Raw genomic sequence first — 17,471 nt, forward strand, 5'->3', positions numbered from 1 at the left:
CCTCTGTGTCCTTCCCCCTCGAGGATTTGGGGCTCTGGAAAGTTTTCCACATTTCAGAGAGCTTCCCTTGCCCTGTAGGGAAGGGCAGATCACACAAAGTGGAGCTGGCTCCTGTGGCTGCTCCCTCCTGCTAAACAGCATATTTCTGTCTGTGTTGGACTGCGTTTTTCTAGCCCATCTCCTTCTGCTCTACATGATCTGTCAATATTGGGTTTCTTCTCATTACACTTTACTCTCCCTTAACGTCTATTCTTCCTCACTGATGGTTCCTCCCTCCACCACGGCTTTTTCCACTGCTTTGACTCAAAGTGAAACAGCCAGAGTGGTATTTAAAAGTAGTTCATTTGGTTCTGTCTATTTGCTATGAAGCACATCATTTGTATCAGCTTCACTCTTTGGGTATTTTTAAGGAGAATGCAGTATTCCCTTAACTTTAGCTCTTTTTTTAAAATCTTGCTTCAGGCACAGGCTCCAAGAGATGTGCACACAGCACAGATGCTTAATTTACTCCTCCAAATATGCAAAGAACATGGCTATGTGCAGTAAACATCACTAAGAGCATGGCTGAAGATCAGGGGAACAAAAATCAACAAAACTGTTGTAAATTCCTTATTATCTAAGAATTTCAACACCTACTGATACATCTGGTCTTCCACTGCACCCTCATGAATTTAACACACCTATTTATGGATGCAAGCTCTGTGTGTGTGTGCACAAACAGTGCAGCAGATTCTGAAACAACCATCTGAGGATGTTATGGCTGTTAGTCAAAATCAGGCAGCAAAAGGGAGATTTTTGTTTGAATAGGGGGATTCAGAATGTGACTCATGGACAAATCACGCGGGATGCAGGGACTTCATGGAAAAAAAAAAAACAAACAAAAACCTTAGAAAAACACACTATTGTCTGCAAAACCTGGACGTGCAAGTGCAGAATCTGCAATATCTGAGTGCTGTCTCTCCCCTGTTACCTGCAGCCTGTGGGTAGAAGAAGTGACATCTGCAGAAAAGCAGCGGACGGGAAAGGGAAGGGCAGTGGGTAAACTTCCATCGGCCTCGGGGGCACTGAGCTTTCTCCTGCTGGTCTTTGGTCTCTGATTTCCACATCTAGGGGTAAATCTGGCTTCAAGTTTGATGTAATTCCACTTCTGCCAGACATGGTCAGTAATAATCACACATTATTAAATCAATACAGCTCTGTGCTTGATGCGTGTAGCTCTGCATTCTCTCTGTAATTAACAATATTTGATATACAAGAAATTTACACACAGGTCACAACCACTTTTCTACCAACCTCCCACTATTACTGGTAAGGTGCTACAACTCATAAAATGTAGCACTAAATATTACAGTTCTGGTTTTTTAATGTCCTAATAGTGCCACTAATCTGACTACTCAGGGGATTTTTCACATCCCGCTGTTTAGTAATAGCTGAGGATGTGTACCTGGAGATTTTGGGTGGTGTAAAAGCAGCACCAAAGACTTGAAATGAACATCTCCAGGGAAGACCATCTCCCTGTCTCCACACACACACACACACACACTGTCTCTCACATATGTACACATCCCTTCATGCCAGTGCTTGAATCAGCAATGCATTGTGGCTATTGCAAAAATGTGGAGCACAGCAATATTGTAATCAAATGTATGCTCAGACATGTGCCAGGAGGCAGCAGCAATTCACAGCCCATCAAATGCCTTGGCTTTGGCTTCCTTAAGAAGCTGTTTCTCACACCAGAAAATGCAATTACTGCTCCACTGTGCCTCCCCACATGGAGATCCAAAATGCTTCAGGAAATGAAGCAACCTATCAATACTTTATCTATTGCAGATGAGACATCTACAGATAAGGATCAGGGTAATCCAGCCATTGATTTTAGGATTGTCAGTCCTCCAAGGACTGTGGCAAATCTATACATTGTCCCTGAGTGGCAGGGCTTGCTTTTGGATTTGTGATTTCATCGGGGAAGCCGCGTAAGAGTCGATGCAAGCAGAGGGAGCTTTGCTGCTGCCCAGCTGGGCAGGCTCAGCTCCATGTGTGGGTCCTTCCAAACCCAACTGTGGTGCACACCATTAATTAGCAGCCAGACAATTGCAGACACACCAACATTTTCTTTTTTTTTTTTTTTTCCCCTAAGACAAGAAAAGGCAAACAGTTTCAATATTTGCCAGCTTTGCTCCAAACTTTCCTTGTTTTGGAGTCCACTTGCATTGCTCCTGGTGGGGCTTAGTGGCCTGGGGATGTGAAGGAAGCATTTGGCTCTCAGTGCCAATCAGGAAATCTTGTTTGTAAGAATGGACATACAGAAAAATTCCTGTCCTGGTGGATCTTTATCTGGAATTCACATGTGTGCCTTATCCCTTTGACATGCTCGCCCCAGAGCAGGTTATAAACAGATAAATGTGCCCTTGTAACAAAAAGGGAGATTCTGTTTCTGAGAGAGACAGAAAGCTGAGGGGCCATGGCTGTAGGTGTGTGAATGCACACATTTAGGGTCCTTCAAATGCTACAGTGTTTTATGTAATTCCACTTCAACGCACTGCAAATGTTTACCAGCAAAGGTTTGCCACTCACTGGCTAAGAACAACTGGGTTATTTGCTAAAGAAAATAGGGAGAAATTCCTAATAATAATTCCAACTTCTCATATTTTAACCAATCAGGAGAAAAAAAAAATTAGGAGAACAAAGAAATGTTTATATTTCATCTGGTCTATAAGGTTTCATGCACCCACAGACCAGGGAGATATTTGGGTATTACATGGAAAATCAGGTAATAGATATAACCTGGTATTACTGGGAATTCCCAGAAAAACCCTGAATATTGTCATCAGGGGCTATTTCTGCCATCCCAAATGACACAGCAGCTTCAAACTTTCCCCATTTATTGTAAGAAGACTGTATCAGCATATATTCTTCTTTTATCCAAATTTTCATCTGTTCCCAAACCCAGCTGGGAATAACCTGCTGGTAGAGGTGCAGAACGGGCGGATTTCCAGTCTCCAAGTAAAGCCTGTGGAATCTGAGCCACCACTGATGAATCTGCTACCACGGAGCAAGTTATGCCCTGAACACAATTGTGACTTCCTTGAACATCTAACAGGGGCTGAACTACAAAATATTACACCTTAAAAACGTGGCATCACCATGCCCAGGAAAGTAATTGTCAGTGCTTTTTGGAAGTGTTAAATTTGCTTCTGTTCTGCTTGGAGTGAGTGTTTTCTCACCCTTTGTTTGCAAGGACAATATGTAATAGAGACAGTCTGCCTCTAAAACCGGAGAAAAACCACAACATTCCATCCAGACACATTTTGAAAACGTGGCTTCACGTGGCAGCCTTACAGGAGGATTTTCTGGTCCCTTAGACCGACCCACAGGGCTGGGCTTGGCTGCTGAGACTCACACAGACATTCCCAACTCATGACCCTCCACAGGCAGCATCAGCTCAGAGAAACTCCGAGAAATAAGCTCCAAAAACATGATTGCATCTACTCCACACCTCTGGATCTGTGAGTTTATGCTCCGTCAGTGCTGCATGAGACAGGATTCTCACGTGGATAGTGAGAGGCGCTGCTAAAGACACAGAACCCTCACACACTTCAGCTGCTCTCTGCTTCCAGCCCCTACCCAATGCACCAGAAACATGACATTAATTCAGTAAACTGCACATTCTCTGCACCAAACACCCATAAGAACTCTCATTTTTCAAGAAATATTTTAGGCCATAACAGGGAGGAAAATGTGCTTAGTCCAGATGGCAAAAGAAGAGCAGGAAGCAAACCCGTGGTGTTCAGTTGTTGACACAAACATCACCATGCACTGTGTGAGCTGTGGTTTCAGCCACATCACATGGACCTGGGAATTTGTCCATGCCATCAGCAAGCCTTGGATCAGACCTGTGAAAGCCAGGGCTGGATGTATGGCTTTAGCTTTAGATCTGGCAAGCCTGGCAGCTCAGGGTAAAGCACGCCTCACTTACTCACTCGTTGTGTAAACAAGTGCAGACCACGTCACCAAAAAGGCTCTGAGATTTGCCCAGCAGATCAGGGAAACATCTGTAGTCTTTCACATATTTCACAAAGAAACATTTGTTTGGTAACATGTTGCTTCCTTTCTGAATGGAGACACATGGGGCCGTGGGCAGAGCGATTAAATCCCACAGAAATTATTACCAAAAAAATCTAGATTCTATTTTTTGCACTGTCTATAGAGCATATAAATATGTTCTGGATTTAACTTTATATATTTTTTTAAATATTATATATATATATAATATAAAAATATATTCTATGTATAATATATAATATATAATGTATGATATATTATATATTATATACGATATACAATATATTACATATAACATATAACATGTAACATATAACATATAGCATATAACATGTAACATATAAATTATAACGTATAATGTATAACATAATATATATAATACATAATATATAATACATAATACATTATATTTTATATTTTATATTATATATATATATGTGATATTAATATCTTCAAATAAATCTATATCCCATATTGCATCTGATGTAAAAGCACTATTGCAGTTCAGGGCAGAAGGGTTTTTTGGTTATATGTAAATATGTTCCAAAAGTTTTATATAAATAAGCATTAAGAGCTTTCAGGAGTATCTGTAATCTTACATTCACCAATTACCTTGTAGACACGGGTTTTCCTGGATAACATATGGGATTTTTAAACCTGAAATTCTTCATTATTTTCTTTTCAAATAATGGTATTTGGTCATCGGGGTCACTTGCAGGAAGTGGGAAGTGATAGCAAAGCACAGGGCTAAAATTACAGATAGAGGAGGGCTATGTTTGCTCATTTTTAAATGAAATGAGAGTGTAGGAGCTGCCATGTGCTGCCCAGGGCCTCACGGTGTGGCCATACCCACCGACCCTGGGCAATCCTAAATCCCAGCAGCCTTACTGGGAGCCCTGAGCCAGCTGCTTGAGGGGCATTCGGAGAGCTCTGCCTAAATAATTCCTTTCCTGACACCACGAGGGTGTGCTCCCTTTCCTGCACCCCACACAGGAGGAAATCCAGCAATGGGTGGGGAGATGGGTTAGACATCCATGGGGCTGGCTGCCTCGGGAGGAACGAGATGTGGCCCTGTGAGCAGAGAGTGTGGGTGCACATCCTCGGGATGGGCACAGGCACACTGGAGAGCAAGGAAGAGCATCCCTGCTGGTGCCTGTGTGTGAGAGGAGGGCAGAGATGTGCTACACCCCCTCGTGTGCTCAGCCTGACCTTTGGGGTGCCCCCGTGGTCACTGGGGTCACTGGGAGCCCCCCAGCCTCACCCCCAAGGCCTCCCGTGTCCAGTGTCACCTTGAAGGGACACTGAAGGTGTCTCACTTGAAAGGGAGACACCCGTTCAGGAGCTGCCTGGATTTTTTTTATGGTGCTTTTTCCACAGAGGTGGAGCTGGGAGAGGGGGAGACGAACCGTCCCAACTTAATTTCTCTTTAATTTCTCTTCAATGGTCTGATGGAGCGTCTGACATGTGAATCCTCACTGTCCCTGCTCCCCAGCCCGACTTCAATGACTGCTTTCAACAAACAGCCTCCCCCCAGACAGGGAAATTCTGTTACTTTGCCCAAACCTGCTCAAATACTTTGAGCTCCCAGTTCCACATTTAGCACAGGATCTTGGCAAAACGCAAGAGAGGCGCATCCTTTGAACTGGATGTAGACTTAAAAACAGCCTCTTGATCATCAGCGATGTCTTTATCCACTGAACCAGAACAGGGCTGGTGAAAATCCCGGCCTCTTGCTCTCCTCCCTGCGTGCCAGCCAGGTCATTTTAAGGGTTCCTACTCCTGTATCCCTGCAGCCCCACAAGATGCATTTTGAGCAGCATATCCAGAGCAATCGGTGACCAGAGATTAGCGGGGCCATATTCCCCCTGGAAATCTTTGAGCCTGCGCTGCCTTCCCTCATTACAGAGGCTATCAGCTCTGCGCTGCTTTGCATAAACCCCGCTCGGGCTCTGGGAGCTTTGCCCCGAGCGGATCCCGGGCACAGCAGGATGCTCATTCCCAGCCCTGGCAGTGCCCCGAGTGCCCAGGCCAGGGTGGGCTCCAGCCCGGGGCACAGGGGGCTCTGCTCCTTGAGACTGCACCAGTCCTGACTGGGAATTAAATTCCCATCCCCTCTCGGTCTTCAGGGGTAAATTTCAGACGCCCCAAAGCTCGATAATTAACAAGTTCTGTCGTTCCCCTTGCTGTTGCACTGGCTGTGGTATTTTTAAAGCTTTTTATTAAAAATTAATTTCTTTATTTTGTTGGAGACCCATCACTCAGTCACGTGGCTCCCTGTCATGTTTCTATCCTTCCTACTCATATTCGAGTTATGCCATCAAGCTAATATATTGTGACTGCTCTTCTCTCTTGTGACAAAGCCTTGCAGCTGCCTCCAAATCAATAGATGTCAAAGAAATATGAAAACAATCATGACAGAGAACTTAAATCCTGGCTAGAGTCTGCATAATAAAAAATGTGCTTCTGTTCTCAAGGCAGCGGATTAATTTATCCTAAAGTTTAGTCAAATTTTATTCGGGTACCTTTTTCCCAGCAGATAGAGCTACATCTGTTGGGTTTGTAATGTAATTTGTAATTACTGCCCTTCATGTGGTCCAATGCCTTGAACCATCTTTAATTAAAAGCATAATTAAGGGAAGATCTAAAGGAAGACAATTACCAGATGGTCTTTTTTTTAGAAACAGTTAGTTGCATTGAGGATGCACCCTGCTCCATCCCTGGCTCGGATTAAAAGGCAGGGCTGCCTCCTGCTCAATCTGCGAGGTGAGAGGCTGCGAGGGGGCTCAGGCATCCCGGGCAGCAACTGCCACAGGGGCTGGGGACACCCTTGGGGACGCTGGGGCACAGGATGGCCCTGGCCCCGTCCCATTTCCCCGCGTGGATGATCCCTGGTGCCCTCCTCCAGCTCAAAGCTCCGGCATCAAACACCTCAGTCAAACCCTCGGCATCACTAGGACACCCTGCAGCCTCTGGGAAATGCTTTTTTCCTGGTGAAAATAGCAAGAAAACGCAATAACAATAATAATAATAATAATCGTGATATCAAAATGCTAGCAAAATAAATAATAATGACAATAACAGCGACAATTAAAATAATGATAATAATTTTAAAAGCCAACAGGGACTGGGTCCCAGGACGGTTTCCAAAAATGAATTATCCCTGCTGTCCCGGGTGAGACAGAGCACGGTGCCTGCCCAGCCCCTGCTCATCATCCCCGGAGGTGGCTGTGGGAGGGGGACTTGGCCAAAATCTCCTCTCAGGCTGCAGCACCCACCCCCCACGGCCTGGCTGGACTCAGTTTGGGAATTCCTGCCCAGCCTCTCGGGATAGCTCCTTCCAGAAGATTCCCCGCGCCCACATCTGGAAGTTGCCGAGACCGTTACTAAAGGAAAAGGGTGGGAAGAGATGGGAAATTACCCCGAAAATATGAATAATGCAGCAAAGTGCAGAATTATGTGCGAGCACAAAATTTCTAGGGGACGCTAGGCGTAAGAAAGGGGGGGAGAGAAAAAGAAAAAAGGGAAACCTCGAGCAGCGGTGCAATGGAAATTAAATTTTTGCTGTATTACTAAGATTTCATTATTTGACCGTCCCCGCTCAAAGTAAGGCAGTGATGAATCGTAATCATTTCAATTATCTTCAAGATACTTTCTTTAGGACACAAGTTGTCAGAGATAAAAAAAAAAAAAAAAAAAAAAAAAAAGTCCATTCTTGCTGCTCCCTGGCTCCATTTTCCAGACGGTTTGTCCTTCTTGCTGCATGATTTAGCCGGGGCTCTTTTGCATACCGCGGCTCTCCCGCGCTGCCCTCCCTCCCTCCCTGCGCGGAGCTCCGCGCCCGCGGAGCCGCCGGGCTCAGCCTGCCCCAGCCCCGCCGCCATCCTCTCGCATTAACTTCACTCGGGAGGCTTTGGCTTGGATGGCTCGGCCGCTTCTCCCCTCTCGTTTTTCGCGGCTCTCTCTCCCCTCGCCTCGCTCTGCAATATTTCCCGAACCATTCGTCTGAATAAAGCAATAAACGCCCCGCACCTCGCCTGGCCGCGGGGCAGCCGGGGCAGGATCCCCATCCCCATCCCATCCTCATCCCCATCTCCATCCTCATCCCCATCCCCATCCCCATCATCCCCATCCCCATCCCATCATGCCCATCCCATCATGCCCATCCCATCATCCCCATCCCCATCCCCATCCCCATCCCCATCCCATCATCCCCATCCCCATCCTCATCCCCATCCCCATCCCATCCTCATCCCCATCTCCATCCTTATCCCCATCCCCATCATCCCCATCCCCATCCTCATCCCCATCCCCATCCTCATCCCCATCCCCATCTCCATCCTCATCCCATCCTCATCCCCATCCCCATCCCCATCCCCATCTCCACCCCATCCCCACCCCATCCCATCCTCATCCCCATCCCATCCCCATCCTCATCCCCATCCCCATCCCCATCCCCATCCCATCCTCATCCCCATCCCCACCATCCCCATCCCCATCCCCTGTTTTTCTGCCTGCTTATGCTGATTTGCAAGCGAGAGCTTCTCTGCGGTCAGGTTCTCTTTAAGCGCAAACCAAATAACATTTAAATGCCTTTTTACTGCCGGGGCATTATTTATTTAAGTGGCCGTCGGAAATCACGGCAACGCCGTCCCCGTTCCTCCCGGAATATTGTGCTCGCCGGTTTATTAGGGCGAGTGCTTTAAAAGAGGTTCTCTCGGAATAAAAGGGCGCGTTTCTCCCCATTATCCATATCTAGGGAGTCCCAGGCCTTCAGTACATTAAAAAAGCTTCAAAAGGACAATTCGCCATCCGCAGATATTATATTTGTGAAATGTCCTTTTGTCGAAGCTTTTAACACCTTCTTATAAGGAATCATTTGTTCTTTTCTCTTTAATTTTGATAGACAATTAGCCATCAAATATACACCAGTTGACTGTAACCGAGCATTAAACTAGCCTTTATTTAACGCTAATTTAGCATAGCTGCTTTGTTTGACTTTGCCATACAAGAACCAGGTTTTGTAGCAAAAAAAAAAAAAAAAAAAAGGTGTAATTTTATGTGGGGCTTCATTTCTTTTGGCCCTCCACACAGCAAGCCCTCTCCTCTTTGTAACCCATTCTGCTGGGCAGAAACACCATTTCGGAGTGCCTAGCACCTGGAGTCTGGAAAAAAAAAATTAGCATTGATATAGATTTAGTTGAAATGTAATCTCTTAAATCTGTTCAAGATTCGGGGAGATAATTACACTTTCACTGAATTGACAGAGGTCAGCGTCTCTGTGGACCTGAGGAGTTGATTTACTAACAATAGTGTTACATAAAAAATGGTGTTTGAGATTATAATGTTAATAGATGCAGTCACTGGGGAAAGCAGGCAGGCTACAACTAATTCGATGGAACTTGGGTTTTGCGTTACGAGGATTCAAATCACTTGCAGCATTTAATTTAGAGGAATGAGTTTGGCAGTAATTACAGCAAATGGAAAGGTCGCCTTGCAATAGTAGTTATTTTTTCCCCAAGTTGCGACTCGGGGTTTTGGGGGAAAAGTCCTTTTTCTCCGTACCCTGACATGGCCGGGAAAGCCGCGGTGCTACATCCCCTGCCCTTCTACTGTCTGTCCCCTCAGACCCGGCAAAATCCCGCTCAGAACAAAGAAACGGGGCTGGAAAATATTTCTCTACGAGTCGGAGTCGCCCCTCGAGCGAGACCCGACGGCTTTCAGCCAGAGCCGGGGCCAGGTCAGCATCTCCTCGGGGAAAGCGCACCACGACACGGGGGAAACGCCCCGCAGTTCTGTTTGTATTTCGGGGGGTCCCGACAGGAGCGGGGGCCGTGCTCAGGTGAGCCCGCTCCTGCCTCTCTGGTTTTTTACCTGGCGGGCACCTGACGGCCCAAACCCGAGCAGAGCCCCAGCGGGTGACGCTGGCACAGCCGGCCCAGCCACCAGTCCCTGCGCCACGGTGTGCCCCGTGTGTCGCGCCTCCTCACCCAGCGCCATCCCGCAGGGCACCGTGCCCACCTCGGCGGGACCTCAGCTTTGCTCCCGGCCCTGCCGCGGCCACAGAGACCCCTCGGGGCAGCGCTGCCGGGCGCGGGTCTCTGCCCCTGCCCTCGGGAGGTGCCTTCCCCCCGGCTGGCGGGGGATCCCCGCGCACCCGACGGGCGCGGAGGGGCGCGGAGACGCCGCCTGCTCCGCATCCATCGCCGGCGGGAGCCGGGAGTGCCGAGCGCTGCCCTGCAGGACACGCCGCTGCCGCCGCTGCATCCCGGCCCGATGGACGGCGCTCCATCCCCGTGCGGGGATGCGCTCCCTGCGCCGGGGCTCGGCCCCGCTGCCCCGGCAGAGCCGTGCCCGAGGGCAGCGGCGGCCCCCGGGGCTCCGCGGCCCCCGCCGCCCTCCGTCCCTGCCCTGTTTGTGTTTTAAGTCCACCGCGATCTTATATGTAACGGCAATATATATGTTAATTGAAAACTTCTGAATTTAAAAAGGTTGTGACAAGTTATAATTTGTCTTGTCAATGTCTGGAATCCTTGTTTAGCTCTTTAGTTGTGTCTGCTGTTCGTGGCTGTCAGATAACAGCTTGCCTAACACGCTGCCTTCCTCTCTTATGGCACGGAAATGACAAATGTGCTGTTTTATCCATACAATTTATTTCATTATTGTTGCCAGCACGAAGCATCACAATCAATCATAAGGAAGTCCAGTTGGCAGGTGTCAATCTTGGTATGTTTTTGTACGTCTCAGTCCATATTTAATCCAATTACAAGGGTCATGGAGTAAGTGCAAATCCCCTTGTTACAACTCACATCTTATTCAAGATTTAAAGTAAAAAGTCAATTTGATCACATGGGCGCTTTGGGGGTCCTCCGATACTTTTTGATATGTGTTCCCCCCCCCTCCCAAATTATGCGGAGATAGCGTTTTATCAAAGAGTTATCGCGGGTCGGTTGGGGTTTGGGGATTCTTTTTTTTTCCCTGAGTGTTTGTGTGCAAATGAAGTATCTTGTTATTTTGCTAAAGAAGAGGGAGGTTTTAATGATGGGAGATCTTTCCGCTCATTGCCCTTTCAAATACAATTGTAGATCGAACTCAGCCTTGTCACGTTGAGGAAAAGTGAATTTCTAACATCCAGGACGTGCCTGTCGACTTTCAGCGAATTGCATCCAATCACCCCCAGGGAATTCAGCTAATGTCTCAGTCTAAACCGGGATGAGGGGAGAAAAACAAATCAAACATTGTCCGGAGTCACGCTTATTATGAAAATGTTTTAAAGGATAGAGAAGGGAAATAATTCGAGACAGCCCAGAATAAAGTTTTCGACAAATTAATAGCATTAGGAGTCTTCGGGAAAAAAAAAAAAAAAAAAAAAAAAAAAAAAAAAAAAAGGAGAGAGAGGGAGAGGGGAGAAAACCCAGCTACAAAGTTAAGGTATAAAGAAATTATTTATAGCTACACGTTTCTCTTTTTTAGAGCGAGAAACGTCTTTTTAACCTTGATTTTTTTGAGGTTTTCCGTATGAGAAGCAAGGCTACGGCACAGAAAATAACAATCTTATCACACAGCCTGCTACAGCGGGGCTCTTCGCGAGGGGGAAATGTTATCTTCCTGCTAAAATTCTGCCTTTAGGACGCTCCAGCTCACAGAAGTTTCTTGCAGCATCTTTACTCGGAGCCCCCAAACCCGCACCGATCCCGCTGGTTACAGCGAGTTCCGAGCTGGCCGAGGGTTCCCGGAGCGGGGTGCCCGTGCCAGCCGGCTCAGCGCTCCCGACAAGGGACAAGGCTGGGTGCCATCGTTTACCAGGGCGCAGGAGAAGCCTCGCAGGCTGCCAGCCGAAAGCTCTCCCAACTTTACGTGGCAGCGCACAAAAAGCCATTTCAGTGATAACTCAGGTGTTTTTTATTCGAAGAGATGGAGCTGTTCAGTTTCTATCAAACTGCGAGAGGGCTGAGCCGACAGGACGAGAGAATATAAAAAAAAAAAAAAAAACCCCAAACAAAAAACCCCAACCAACCAACAATACAAAACAAGAGCAAAATTACATTTCTGCACCGAGGTTTAAACGCAATCCTGGGGGCAAAAGAGAAATGTTAGACAAGCAAAGAAACGTGTAGGGGAAATAAAAAGAAAGTATTTAAAAACACATACCTTGGACAAGGGCAAAATATCCGAGCTACAATGCTAGTCAAGTACCTCTTGCCTTGAAAGCCAAAACCACGTTTCTATCACGATATTTTTCCTGTTCTAGGGCTTTTCCTTTGGTTTTTACCGTTTATTGTAGCTAGTCTTGGACCCTGCAGCCTGTGCAATGCCACAGTAAACAAATTGTTCTGATGTGCTTATTATTATTGCTCAAGTTCTGCTTGGATAGAGAATTAAAGCTCATTATTACAGTGTGTGTTGAGAATTGCTCAATCTATGTGAACACGGGGGTTTGGGGCATCCTCGGGAAAAAAAAAAAAAAAAGGAGAAGAAAAGAAAAGGAAAAAAGGAAAAGCCCACAACTTCGGAACGCAGTGTAAATCAAATATGTATAATGCTTATAAATTTATATGATTTATATGTATAATGCTTATAAATTTGTAACGCGTTGCCGTGCCCCTGCTGCTATCCCGCGCCGATCCGCGCTGCTCCGCGGCTCAGCAAAGGTCGCGGACCCGACCGCGGCAGGAGCAACAATCAGCGGGGACACCCACGCACACAGAGGGACGCGGGGCAGACACGTTTTGTCCCCCGGTTTCGGCGGCCCCGCTGCCCGCCCGGTGCGCGGCGGGGCGCGGAGGCTCCGCACGGCTGCGCGGGGCGCGGCCGCTGCCCCGGACACCCCCGCCCGCTCCGCGCTGACCCCGCGCCCCCGCCCGCCTCCCCGCGCAGCCTTTGCAGGGCTTTTTACACCCCCCCCCCCCCCATCCTTTATGATTATAATTTAATCTTTTTATTTTTAAGCGACCTCTCGGCCAAATGCGGACTCTGCTCCTAGCGCTCCCCCACCTTCCTGCCTCGCTTCCCTTTTTCTGTCTCTATTTTTTTTAATTTTTTTTTTTTTTTAGGAGATAAAAAGGCAAACAGAGCGCTCTGGCGCTGGCGAGGGGCTGTTTGCCTGCCTCCGCCGAGGCCTGGCCAAGCAGACTTGGCTTCACGCCTGAGCAGTTTCTGGAGAGCGGCGCGCTGGAGAGCAGGGGAGGCAGCACCTGGCCCTGCTTTAGGAGCCATCTCCTTTTATTGACAGCCAGATAAGCAGGCGGGAGCCGTGGTGTTTCCAACGCTTCCCTGGAGGACCCTGCCGGGTTGCAGGGAGCCGCAAGCCCCTTAATGGCAGCGGCTCCAAAGGCGCCGCGAAACCCCTTCCTGGCAGCGCCCGCGGCGCCGTCGCTACCTGCCAGCAGCGCGGGACTTGCGCGGCCGCCCAAGGGACAGCATCCCTGCCCGGGTGGCTCTCCGACCCGCGGAACCGGAGCAGCGCCCCGCACAGCGCTGTGCCCCCTAATGGAGCCCAGCCCGGCCCAGGCGGGGGCAGCTTCATGAAACATTTAAGTGCAGTTCAATAAAACTATCGGCGGCCGGTGGGGCGGGCGCGGGGGGGCTCCTTGCCCGATGAATTATTTACCCTGACAAGTGTGTGCAAATAAGGGCCTCTCCCTGGCGCTCTAATGGGGAGCCCGCCGAGGTGCCAGGGCAGGGGCAGGACGCGGCTCCCCGTCCGTCCGTCCGTCCGTCTGGCAGCATCGAGGGCTCGGGGGCCGCGGCATCCCCGAGGAGCCACGGGGCTAAGACAGGTTTTGGGGGCAAGAGGGGAAGAAGCCAAAGCTCAGCCTAAAGCTCGGCCTGGGATAATCCCGGCCGGGCTGGGTCGGGCCGTCGGGCCGGGAGGCAGCGGGAAGATGCAGCGGGAAGATGCAGCAACCCCGAGGGTGCCCCGGTCAGAGGGAGCCCCGTCCCGCGGCCTAGCCCCGGGTGGGGCGGGGCCGGGCCGGGCCGGGCCGTGCCGAGCCGTGCCCGCCGACGGGGCGGGTGGTGTCCGGGCTGGCTCTCGTGTCGCCTAAAATGTCTCATTAGCTAACTACTGTCCGCCTGACGTCACCGGGGCGGCCCAGCCAATGGGGGAGGCGCTGGCGTGGATATTAAGGGAAAGTTAGTGCAAAGGCAGCACCCCTCTTTTGCTGTCATTGACATTTAAACTGTGTGGCAGGTTCTCGCGTGGAAATTGGCCATCAGAGCCGCCAGGTGCCTCCTCCCTGCCGGCCGCGGCACCGACCGGAGCCACCGCTCCCGCTGACAGGTAACGAGCCCGCACGGCCCCGGCCACGACGGGAGGGGTCGGGGTGCCCGGCACCCCCTCCCCGCGGGGGGAAGGCGAGGGGAGCGGGCCGGAGCCCCGCACAACAGGTGGGGGTGGGAGGGAGCGGCTCCGGCCGCTGCCCGCCCGTCGGAGGGGGCGCCGCGGGGGCGGCCGGAGCCGCTTGCCTGAGTTCCCCCTCCCCTTGCCCCCGCCCCGCTGCCTCGCCGTGACCCGGCTCGGGTGGCGGGGGCAGCCGCGGTTACCGCGCCCCTCGCACGGACGGGACGGGAGCGGCGCACGGAGGGCCCGGCCCGGACGGCCCCGCCGAGGGGATGAGGGGAACAGCCCCGGGTGGGTCCCCGAGCCTCGGAGCTGCCGTCGGGGGCCGCGTCCCAGCCGCTCGCAGCTCGCCGGGGATGCTCGGTTGCCCCGCTCCGGCCGCCCAGAGGCGATCGCCCCTCGGCCCCTTCCCAGCCCTGGGTGCTTCTGCTAAATCAGGGCCTCGGTGGGAAACAGAGGTACCCTAGGAAGGCCGTTCTTGCTGCGAAATAACGCTAAACAAAATAACCTCTTACCTGTCTTTGAGCATCTCCAAATACTCCTCGTGGTGCGTTAGCGGGAACGCTCCCTGTGATGCTCCGCTATAATATACCGGTAAATGGACATTCTCCTTCAGTAATAAATCAAACACCATCTATCTCAGATCCTCCTCCCTAATTAGAGATGTTTATTGGAGATGGTGTTTATCCAGCTGTCATGCCGAGAAAAAGCTGTGACATAATTACCTCTGACCAGATAGTCTTTTATATGCATATCTCGCTGACATATAAAGGAATCGGATTGCATTTAAAAAAATGACAAGATCAAATGTTGATTTTAGCCGATATAACAGTATTTTTGGTCATTAAATTAATTGAAATCCAACTTTCAGGCTCTCGAAATTACGAATCTCGCTGTTTAAACTTTTTAAATTTTTTTTAACGATTAAATAAGAGGTTCTACCAAAAGGATGGGCAGAGGGAAATATGCCCTGCAAACTTGCCCGCAATAAACCAAATACGCCAGCTAAAAGAAAAAACAACCCTCGACCCCCTCAGCCTAATAATACAATTGACGTGGATACGAGGAGTTTCTCCATCGTTTCCGGAGGTTTTGCTGCTGTTTTGGGAGCCCAGGAGGGTCGGGGATGGGAGAGAGGAGAGAGCAGGACACCTCCCCAAGGCTTTCTCCTGAACCCCCGCACCCGGCGCGGTGCTGCTCCCTTCGCTCCCGTGGCTTTGGCAGCGCCTGCGGAGCCATCTGCGTGGGGCTGCGAGCGAGCCCTGATAAGCCCCGAATTACTGTGTAATTGAAAATATATTTTTTGGGAAAGGCCGGTTTTACAAATATCAGGGGTGTGTAGGCTTTTGATCCTTTCTGCCGCCTGTGTTCTCCGGTTGCTAATAAAACTCGCATTGAGCTCCTTAGTGGCTTGATTAACAGGCAGATTAACTGTTACTGGGGTTTTGAACAGCTTGTCCCAATCAATAGCGTTTAAAAAGCCCGTCAGGATGCGCTAAGCTTTCACCCCCCCCGTTCTTTTCTGAAGGCTTTTCGAGAGGCTCTGGTTGCATGACACTTTTCCCATATTTATAATCAAAGCCTTTCTCTTACGGAGAGATGTGTGTCCGTCTTCCAGTTTCAGAGCGACTTCGGCGAGGTCCAAAAAGGCTTTCTTTTTTTTTTTCTTTTTTTTTTTTTTTTTCCTGCCATGCCTCGTGCAAAAGGCCAACATAAAAGAGGTTAAATCGATTCCAAACTTTTTTGCGGATTGTTTATAAACTAGAAAAGCTCCACTTAACTCAGTGTCCTGCGCATTATAGGTTTCAAACACTGTCTCTACATATACAAATAGGCATTAAGTGTCCTGGAGGCAGAAGCATTGTAGTCTAAGACGTCAGGATTTGTGTATCTCTTCAGTTTTAGACCGAACTGGACAAGAGGACTTTAAGCATTTTTCTGGGTATTAAAAAAGGTAGTTTGCAGCCCAGATATTAATACAACGAGACGATACCGGAGTTTCTAACTCAGCACTTTCTGCTTTCGACACCTAACAAAATACGAAAGGGAAGCGGACGCTGCTGTTTGATATAAATCAATAGCCAGGCACAAGATTATATTTAAAAAGTGAAAATTATTTTAATTAGGAAAAAAAAACCAAAAAGGCGCGTCTTGCCACGTATAATAGTTACTTACCTTTGGTTTTTAAACCATTTTTATATTACGCCCATTTTTTTCTTTTTGTTTAGATTAGTTAAGGAAAAAAAAAAAAAAAAGAAGTGGACGGAAAAAAAAAAACCGAACCAAATCAGATGCAGAAAAAAAATGCTAGTTACATTAATCCCGTGCGGATTTTAAAGTAGAAATCTTCAAAGAGTGCCTAAGTCCGTGCCGTGAGCCAGGGCCGGGGCCGCGGGGTCCCACGGCCGAGGGGTCCCACGGCGCAGCACTCGACCCGGAAAAGAGCAAGGGAAAAGAGGAAAAGGGAAAAGAGGAAAAGGGGAAAAAGAGAAAAGGAAAAAGGGGGGCGGTCTGCGCCTGCAGGAGGGCAGGGCTTTGGGGCGAGGGGAACGCCGAGCACCTCACAGCACTGCAGCTCCTCTCCCCCAGTTACAAAGGCCAGCGGAGTCAGTTTAGAAGTGGAAAATTCACTTCAAAAAAAAAAAAAAAAAAAAAAAAAAAAGAAAGGGGGAGGGGTGGGAGAAAAGGAAGAAAAGAAATTTAGGAAAAGCAGGGCGGCCGGGCAGGGAGGGAGAGCGGCGAGTGGCAAACTGCTAGGTGGAAAAAGGAAAAAGCAAAAGCACAGCGTTTCCTCGGGAGGTATCCAGGCCCGGCAGGCCCGGCAGTCCCAGCAGGACCGGGCCCGGAGCGGGGCAGGGGCGGGAGCGGGGCCGTTCCCTCACGGCCCCTCACGGCCCCTCACGGCGGGCGGAGGTAAAATGGCGGCGCGGAGCCGGCCAGGCCCGTGGGGCTCCGCGCCGGGACAGCCCCGGCACGGCGGGACGCGACGGGGCGGCCCCGCTGTCGGCCCGGCCCGGCCCGGCTCGGCTCGGCTCGGCCTGGCCCGCCTCGGTTTAGCCCGGCCCGGGCC

This window comes from Melospiza georgiana, chromosome 6 (assembly GCF_028018845.1).
Source record: "Melospiza georgiana isolate bMelGeo1 chromosome 6, bMelGeo1.pri, whole genome shotgun sequence".
Classification (NCBI taxonomy): domain Eukaryota; kingdom Metazoa; phylum Chordata; class Aves; order Passeriformes; family Passerellidae; genus Melospiza; species Melospiza georgiana.